This window comes from Mustela nigripes, chromosome 2 (assembly GCF_022355385.1).
Source record: "Mustela nigripes isolate SB6536 chromosome 2, MUSNIG.SB6536, whole genome shotgun sequence".
NCBI classification, from domain to species: Eukaryota; Metazoa; Chordata; class Mammalia; order Carnivora; family Mustelidae; genus Mustela; species Mustela nigripes.
Window position 1 is genome coordinate 110,795,859 of NC_081558.1, and position 9,212 is coordinate 110,805,070.

General features: G+C 47.0%; 1 long non-coding RNA gene across 1 annotated transcript in view; it reads left to right on the forward strand.

Annotated features, from left to right (window-relative positions):
• LOC132011959 (uncharacterized) overlaps positions 1-9,136 on the forward strand; it is an 11,828-nt gene extending 2,692 nt beyond the window's left edge. Inside the window, exons 2-3 of the long non-coding RNA XR_009402468.1 lie at positions 8,136-8,287; positions 8,734-9,136. This is a non-coding gene — a long non-coding RNA (uncharacterized LOC132011959). The remainder of the gene's footprint in view (positions 1-8,135; positions 8,288-8,733) is intronic.
• Positions 9,137-9,212: the final 76 nt, after the last annotated feature.

Here is a 9,212-nt window from a genome sequence, read left to right on the forward strand (position 1 = left end):
GGCAGAGAGAAATTACAAGTACACTGAGAGGCAGGCAGAGAGAGAGAGAGAGAGAGAGAGAAGGAAGCAGGCTCCCTGCTGAGCAGAGAGCCCGATGCGGGACTCGATCCCAGGACCCTGAGATCATGACCTGAGCCGAAGGCAGCGGCTTAACCCACTGAGCCACCCAGGCGCCCCGGTTTTAAAAATATTTAAAACAAAAACAAAAACGGGGCGCCTGGGTGACTCAGTCGCTTAAGCAGCCATCTTCGGCTCAGGTTATGATCCTAGGGTCCTGGGGTCGGGCCTCTCACTGGGCTCCCTGCTCGGCAGAGAGCCTGCTTCTCCCTCTCCTTCTGCCTGCCTCTCTGCCTACTTGAACTCTCTCTCTTTCTGCCAAATAAATAAATAAAATCTTTGAAAAAAATCTTAAAAAAAAAAAAGGGGAATAAAACAGGTATAAGAGTGTGACCGCATTTTTGCACAAGCATCCTGGCAGGGAGAATCATGTGTTGGCAACTTCTGGCAACGGAGGCAACAGAAAGAGAAAGGGAGAGGTAGCGGTATTGTGGAAAATAACCAATGGATTCTTCCGCATTCCTGGTGCTAGTGGCCAACTTGGCAAGACCTAAGGACAAGTGGGCATAGGGCAGCGTGGCTGGGGGGCTCAGGGAACAGCACCCTTAGCTAAGAGCCAGGCATGTTGGTGCTGGGGTGCCTAACTGGGTTCAGGAAGGCTGGCAGCTCAGGAGGCTCCCTAAGAGGAGATTTGAATAGGCATTTAAGGGATCACGTTTGTCCCCTGGATCTCACAAGTTCCCCTGGGGTGTCCCAGTCATCAGCCAGCCAGCTAGCAGGGCGAGTATCCTGCTCAGTGATGTGTGACTCACACTTCAAAGGGCCCTGCCCTTGGTTTAATGCCATCCTGAAAAGTTTTAGTAAGTTTTGAACAAGGGGACCTGTGCCTTCATTTCATGTTGAGCCATGAAATCACGTAGCCAGGCCTGTGAACGATAAGTGGGACATAAGGGGAACCCAGTGCTATCAGCATTCACGGGAGAAGGGGAGACTCATTCCCAGCTGAGGGTGGGCAGGGGAGAAGGAAGAACAAGTCATGCACATTTTGAGTCTGACCCTGAAGGATGGACAGGTTTTCAACAGGTAGAAACGAGAGTATGGTTGTCTGATTGGAAGCAGTATATTGACCAAGTCGGGAGGTAGAGACGGAAGGACTGTGTTTAGGGAATGGCCTGACCCCTTGTAAACCCAAGTTCCTGTCCCTGAGGGGCAGTGCCATGCTTAGCTGGCCTTTCAGGGGCCAGTCCTTTCCCCCAAGGTCTTCTTTCGTCTTTCCTCCAAATGCCATTCTGCTAGATGGCTGCCCAACTAGTCAATGAAATCTAGCCATGTTATTCATAAGAACCAGAAGCGAGGGAGGGGCAGGGATGGGGAGAGGCAGAGATAACAAATAATCAAATAGAAATTCTTAATTGAAAAAAAAAAAAAGATATTCCTAATTGAAAAGTATGACTACTGGAAAAAAAATAATAAAAATATTGAAACATGGAAAATAGTAGATCAAATACACACCCAGAGAAAACCCCACCTGGAATCCCCATTGTCTGACTCTCTCTGTCCTCTCTCTTTTATAACGCAAATTCTGTGCAGACATTTGCCTAGCAGGTGGAGGTGGAGGTGGAATTCGGACCAGGGTGCTTGTCTTGCCCTTTTCCCACTACTGCACATGGCCACGGCCCCCATTTCCTTCCATAGCACTAGGTTGCCCCAGCCAGAAGTCTGGAGTGGTCCAGGGAACAATGCAGGTGTCGGCATTTATGCAGCTGGCGACACGAATAAGGGACAACGCGAAGACAGATGATTTTCTTTTAATCATCTGTCTCTTCCTCAACCTTATTGTCTTAAAATTGTCATTTCAGATTTTATTTCTGTTAACACACAGATCATGAATGACATGCCAATATACATTTTGCTGTATTCCAGTGTGATTTGCATGTGGACTAAAGTTTGCCACTGGATCAGCATGTTTGATTTTTCTTTTACTGAATGATTAACTGACTGATTTTTTTTTTTCTTTTCCAATACAAACGTGTCATGGTTTCTAAAAGTTGGGGCTTCCTTTCTTAAATTCAATGGGACCAAGTTCCATAGATAGCTGGTAGGTTCTGTGTGGCCCCAGAGCCTCAGCCCATCCCACGCTGTGCTGCCGCACATCTGAAGACGGGTGAGCCAGACACCAGGGCACCATCTGCAGAAGGGGCCTTCCGGGCGGAGCCCACCTCCCTGGAACAGAGCCAGGACTGAAAGGCCTGCCTGGTACTGAAGCCTCCTCCCTGGTCAAAGGGAACAACAAAATATTGTCTGTCACTGGCCCTGCTTTGAACTCATTATCTGAGCCCTATTATGAGGAGGAACTGAAGAGGGGCTGTCCCCAGAAGACCTCAGGAAGTTCAAGCATTTCTGTTTTGATGCCTGTTGACAGCCTGTAACACAGAAGAGCAAAGAGAGCTCCCTGCACTGTCTGCCCAGAACTCATTGGGGGTCCTGGATGCTCCAGGAACAGAGCTCAGGCAGAAGAGGGTGGTGCCTAGCAGTCAGGGCGCCCAGACCAGGGGCCAGCAGGGCCTGGGGACAGGCGGAGGTATGGGGCGGTGGGGTAGGAGGTGGCGTGCAGAGGAGCCTGGGAACAGTCAGAGGTGCCCTGCAGAAGAGCATTGCTGTCACACAGCCTGTGTCATTGGATCACGGTTAGAAAACAATGTCTACTCACTCCAAATCACTAACAGTATGTTTTGAGAAGCAAACAGAAAATAGGACATTTAACGAAAGACATGTGGGAGTATCACATTGGAAAAGGAATAGGAAATGGTTACTCAGGACAGTTTAAACCAACAGAGAGGGGGTGGCAGCATTATCTCTTTGTATAAAATCCAAGACTAACAGTTCAAGGTTGATTTACTTTCTGATGTAATAAAATGTAGGTCGAAAGTCAGTTTGTTATTCATATGTCTTCTGTCCATGAGTGCGAAGACAGGAGTCAGGGAGTTTACTGGCTGGAGAACCTGAGACGGTGGGCTTGCGCTCGTGGGGGGCATAGCCATGAACTCCATCAGCACTCCCCTCCCTTTCCTATGCCTGACTGCTCTTTCCTCTGTAGCACATTAAATGCGATGTGAGTGTCACATCGGACACTCAGCTGCCTTCCCTGTCCTCCCAGTCAGGGCACCCTGAACCCCACAGCTGAGTAGCAATGTAACACTGCCGTGCCCCGAGAGCCTGCATCCCACCTCCACTCTGCCCCACTGACGGTGTCTCCAACACCCTGGGACCCGGTTCCCCACTGGGGTGCTGAAAACAGCCTTAACCACCCATGGAGGAGTTTTTGTGCCCTGACAGGCAGTGGCAGGGTCTAGCTCTGAGCCACGCAAAGGAGAGGCACGCGATACCATTTTCAAAGAAGGCGTGTGAAGGAGAGAGTAGGTGACCAAGGCCACGGTCCAGGAGCAAACTCAGCATGTCATTAGGAACGGTCCTTCCCAGAACCAGAACCTTCTTCAGCAAACACTGGCCTAAGGATGGCCCAAGGTGCCTCCTTGTGTGCCCATGGCCTCGTGGACTGGCACACAACGCTCGTCCCAAGCTCTGTGTTGGCAGGGCGTCTGAGCTGAGGGGTCAGTGGGCAGGTTGCGGAGGGAACGAGCCTGCACCCCCACACTGGACTGGCCGGGCTTCTCCTCCAGGGGCGGGCCCGAGCCATCCCTGCGCCTCCAGGCCTCCAAAGGTCGTCATGCATATAGCGGCTGCTTAATAACTGTAATGAATCAGTACTGTTTTCCTCTCCTGTTTCCTTTGGACACAGTCTGCAATTGGTCCTCCTTGGTTTTATACCAAATGAAATCTGTGCTCTCTTCCACAGTCCAGCTCTCTCTACCTTAGATGTAATTTTGCTCACTCCTTCTCTCCACCAGACACCACTGGGTTTGTCTCAGGCTTGATGAGAGCACACAGAGCCCCTGCCTGGGTCATCCGGGGCGGGACGAGTGAGCTAAAACGACCAGAGAACTCAGGGGAAACCTGGCAGCCAGTCTGTCCAAAATTCGGGGCGGGGCTCCGTAGTCCTTCGCTGTACCACGGCCCCAACCCCTCCACGGTAGACGGCGCCCTCCAGTGGAAATAAGGAGACCTTGCGGGTGCTGGGCTTCCCCTCGGGAGGGTTTTTGTAACCTCTGTCCCCAAGCTCGGGCTGTCACGGGGTCTCTGGGACCAGCCAGCCGGCAGGTGCTTGCACAATACCACTGTTCACAGAAACGGCTAATGTATTTTATTATGTAAAATTATAACCCTTAATGCGTGCCTTAAGCAGATGCCTGGCTCAAGACTCAAAAAACAAATAACCATACGCAACAAAGAACAGACAAACAAGAGAATAAAACAAGTCAAAGTGGGAGAACTGCACCAACATACAATCAGGAAAAATAATTTCAAAGATGTTTTCAGAGAACTTTAAGCTTAGCACCATGTAAGAGGTCTATATTCCTGGCATAAATGGATAAATTTTTTCATTAAAATAAACGGAAAACTAGGAAATGAAAGACAATGAAGTTCACAATTTAATCATACAGTCAGTATATGCAATAATTCCTTTTTCTTCAACGTACTAAACCAGGTGAATGTATAGCTTTTTCTAAAGAAAGTCACGTTCTCCCTGTCCCCTGTATAATCATCCAAAGTGGAATGTTGTTTTCAAGGCATGTCAATCTTTGAACAGGCCTGGGAGTGGCACTTGGGCACTGGCCTGCCTGGGAACACTCACCCTGTATTAGCTGCCCTGGGCCCTGTTTCTCTGGGCCTCCATGCACATGTCTCATGGCATCCTCCTCCAGCGAGCATTCTCAGGACTCAGCCAGGCTCTAACCCCTCCCGTCCCTCGGCTGTCCCTCTCTGCAGGCCCACGACATAAATGACATGAACTCCATGGGTTTCTGGGCAAGTTGCCCCTTCAGTGACAGACCCTCCTGGTTTGCCTGCGACTAAGGGGTCTCTGGGATGGGGGACTTACGGTTCCCAAACCTGAAACAAGTCCCAGGCAAATAGGGAGGAGTTGGTCCCACCAGCACCCCCCACACCGCATGCTGATGGGAGTCACACCATGCACTGTGAGTCCTCCTGTCACAGCTGTGGGAGCAAAGGCCCATAAAATCTGAGGCCTCCTGATGTGTACATGTTGCAGGTGGGCTCTGGAGACAGCTGCTTTTATTTCTTGTAAGGCTCTGTGGTTCCTTCCTTTTTCCACCTTTCACTACTTAGCCTATGTCTCTCCTAGTACGTTCCTCTTTCTGTGCCTGGAGTGGACTGAGAATGTAGTGCCAGTTTCCATTGGTTCTCTGCAGAAACTCTTCAGCAGATGCACCTGTTTTCCAAAGCAAGTGTGTGTGTGTATGTGTGTGTCTGGTGGGGGGTTGTCACAAAGTCAGAAATCCACAAACGTGCAGGTCAAAGTGTGTTTTATAGTGTTTGACAGTGGGGATAGACAACCTGTTAGTGTTTCAAAAAGATGATGCTTTACCAGAAATGCAAATCGCTTCAAAAATAGTTGAGTCACATTTATTATAGAATAGCAATAATAACTCTTACCTCAAGCTGTTACAACAAATTACCATGACTGACACTTTAAACAACGAACATTCATTTCTCACAGTTTTAGAGGTTGGGAAGACCAAGATCAAGGTGCTGGAGGTCCCGTGGCTGGTGAGGGCTCGGTTCCTGATTCGAGGATGGCAGTCTTCCCATTGTGAACTCACATGGTGGATGGATCCTCTCTCAGTCCTCTTCTTATCTGGACACTGATCCTATTCATGAGATCTCCACCTTCATGACCTGAGGACCTCTCTGGGGTCCTCTAAATACACCTCTGATACCATCATACTAGGGATTAGCTCTTCAACCAATGAAGTTTTGGAGGGGGGCACACTCAGTCTATAGCAATGACTAATATTTAAAGAGTATTTGTGGGGCCTCTGGGTGGCTCAGTCAGTTAAGTCATTGATTTCAGCTGAGGTCATGATCTCAGGGTCTCGATATCAAGCCCCGCATTGGGCTCCAATCTGATCATGGAGCCTGCTTAAAATTCTCTCTCCCCCTCCCCCTTGCTTACCCCCTCACTCTCTCAAAAAAAAAAAAAAAAGAAAAAAATAGAGAGTGCTTGCTATACATCAGGTATTGTGGTAGGTTTCAAGTACATCATGTTGTTTAATGGTCAGAATATGAGATAGGGGAGGAGATGGAAGCTCAGAGAGGTTAAGATATTTATTCAGGGTCACAGAGCTGTTAATTGACAGAGCCAGGATTTGCATCCAGACAGTCTCACCACACGCTCAACACATGGACTCAGAACTGCAGACTTGGGGGCATCTGGGTGTCTCATTCAGTTAAGCATCTGCCTTCAGCTCAGGTCATGATCCTGGGGTCTTGGGATTGAGCCCCACCTCAGGTTCCCAGATCAGTGGGGTGTCTGTTTCTCCCTCTCCTTCTGCCACTCCACCTGCTTGTGTTTTCTATCTGTCTCAAATTAATAAATAAAATCTTTAAAAAAAAAAAAAAAAGAACCTCAGATGTGGGGCTAGGCACGGTCTTATTTGAGCTAACTGCTGAGAACCCTGCAGATTCACAGACTGCTTTCTGGGTAACGGTGAGGCATATCAGTCAGGGTGTCTTCTTCCTGGACCTGTGTCCAGATCACTTAGGAGGCTCTCAGGTTCTATAGTGAGAGTTAAAGAAAGGATATCTGTGTACTCTAGGAATTACCCAGAGTTTGGCCAGATCATCTGAAATTCCATGGTCATTCTGGATTCATATACTGCCCCCAAAATTCCAGGGACAACATGCCCATGGCTACTAGCCCATAGCTACTTCTCAGCTTGGCCAGTTCCTCTTGAAAGTGAGCCACAGCGAAAAGCTTGAAACCTAAGGATCACCCGAAGGTTTGTGCTTCAAAGGCCACCGAAGAAATGAAAAACTCAGTGTGGTATTCTGTGACAGTTTGGGTTTGTATCCCCTTTCATCAAATTCTCTGCATACTAGAGCAGACTGCTTGGGTTCAAATGCTGGTCCCACCACCTGTAGGCTGTGACATGAAACAATTTCCTCAGCCTCACACTGAGGGTTAACAGCTTCTCTTCCATATAAATGAGTTCATCCATATAAAGTACTGGAACAGAACCTGGCCTCAATAAATATATTTTACTCAGAAAGAGGGCAACTTTTCACAGTTCCTCACTTGACAACTCTGTAATACGTAGAAGCTTCTGGTTGAAAAGAACATACATATGATGGCTACAATCTCCCATGCCCAAGAACCCTCTCTGCAATGTTCCCAGATAGATGTTTATCTTTAGTCTACTTGGTAGGGAGCTAGCTGTCCCAAGGACCAGCACTCCAATTGTGGATGGCACAAAGTTCTGGGAAAACAGGTGTACCATAGTGCAAAAAGCTTGGGCTCTGGATCCTGGTTTTAAGATCTTCCCATCATTTCCCAACACCGCTATTCTGCCCCAATGGTTTATAATGAGAAGAATCTATGGAATTTTGATACAAATCTTTCCATGCTACTGTGTGCTTCAGATAAAGCTTAAAGTGAACTGAAGCGTCAAATGATAAAAGAGTATTTTTTTAACTTCTCAAATCATGGCTATCTGGAACATGGATTAACTGGAGTGACAAAGCCCCCTTAACATTATTATTATAGCAAAAACACTATCTCTATGGGATTGTTCTAGCCAAGACTAGTAACACTAGCTCTTAGGATGTGACTGACTCTTGGATAAGTCTTAGAGAGGGACAAGCAAGGGCAGGTAATGATCAACAGTTCTCTTGGGCTATGAAATGGACAGGAAATTATTTCTAAGAAATGTTCAAGTAGGTAACTCAGTACATAGTGAACATCAAATATACAAGTCCACTAAATATGTATGTACAAAATAGATTTCCAGCATTTCAAATAAGCCTTTTAATTTTGTTCTTTCCTTCGTAGTTGTACTCACATCCACTAGGTTAAAAGTGTGCCGCTGCTTTTCCTCTTAACTGTTCTAAATTGATGAAATTTTCTTTTTTCCCCCATTCCCCTCATTTTTGTAAATCAGGGCAAAATGCAATAAAACGGCAAATAGTAGCATTGGCTACCTGAACAGACGGAGATGGGAATGCTGCTGGAACTCCACAGATGGCAGGAAGGCAGCTGCACACACCCAGCAACAGAAATTGTTCAATACTATTGCACCGCTCACTAGCTAAGGTGAGAAGCCCGAAATTATACGAGGAATAGCGTGATGGGCCTGTAGAAGAGTGAAGGAGGTTCAAAAGTCAGATAGACTCCAGTCACATGCCTTCTGAATCAGGGGCCACTCAGGGAGCCAAAAGGATTCTGCAGGTCTACCCCACATTCATTTTCTAGAACCAGTGGTACCGCTAGTTCCTAACACAAATCAAAGGCTTTTTAATCATGAGGTCAACTGAGATTGTATATATGAAAAGTGCTTTCTGAACAGTAAAGTATCTGTGTTAGATTATTCCCAGATTAAATAAGAGGAAATGTACTTTCTCAGGGACAGTTCGATCTTTGTGTAATCTTGACTCGGTATCCCAATCTCTAATCTACTCAGTTCCTTCAAATTCCTTTCTAGAAGATACCCTGTGTACTTACTTGGGCATGGGGATTGGACCATTACCACCCTTTTGCAGACTTGTGTGTCCATCTTGCCTGATGGGAGGACAACCCAACTAGCCACAGGAAGCCAGGGGGACGCTGGGCAGATCACGGGAAAGTGACCAGATGGGAGATGGAAGGACAACAAGGTAGCTAAACCAACAAGAAACGAGTCAAGAAGAAAAGAGCAACAAAATGTATTTAAAAACAGACTTCTCCAGTTGTCATTTTGAATGAAATATCTAACAATTAACCCCAACCCTTTATATTGTGTTTCTTTTGCTCTTGGAGTCCTCTTGCGGCATTAATTCTTGAAACTCAGGCAGCAGCACCGGACATTAAATCCCCAAAGGGAGAGGTATTATTAAACCTTTTGCTGGCCAGCCTTTTCTGAACACAAATGGGCAAATTCTTAAGCCCTCTTATTCATCTCATGACGATCATTAGAGAAAAAAAATTAAGCCAAACTTGCATATTAAAAATAAGAACAAACACACACACACAAAAAAACCCC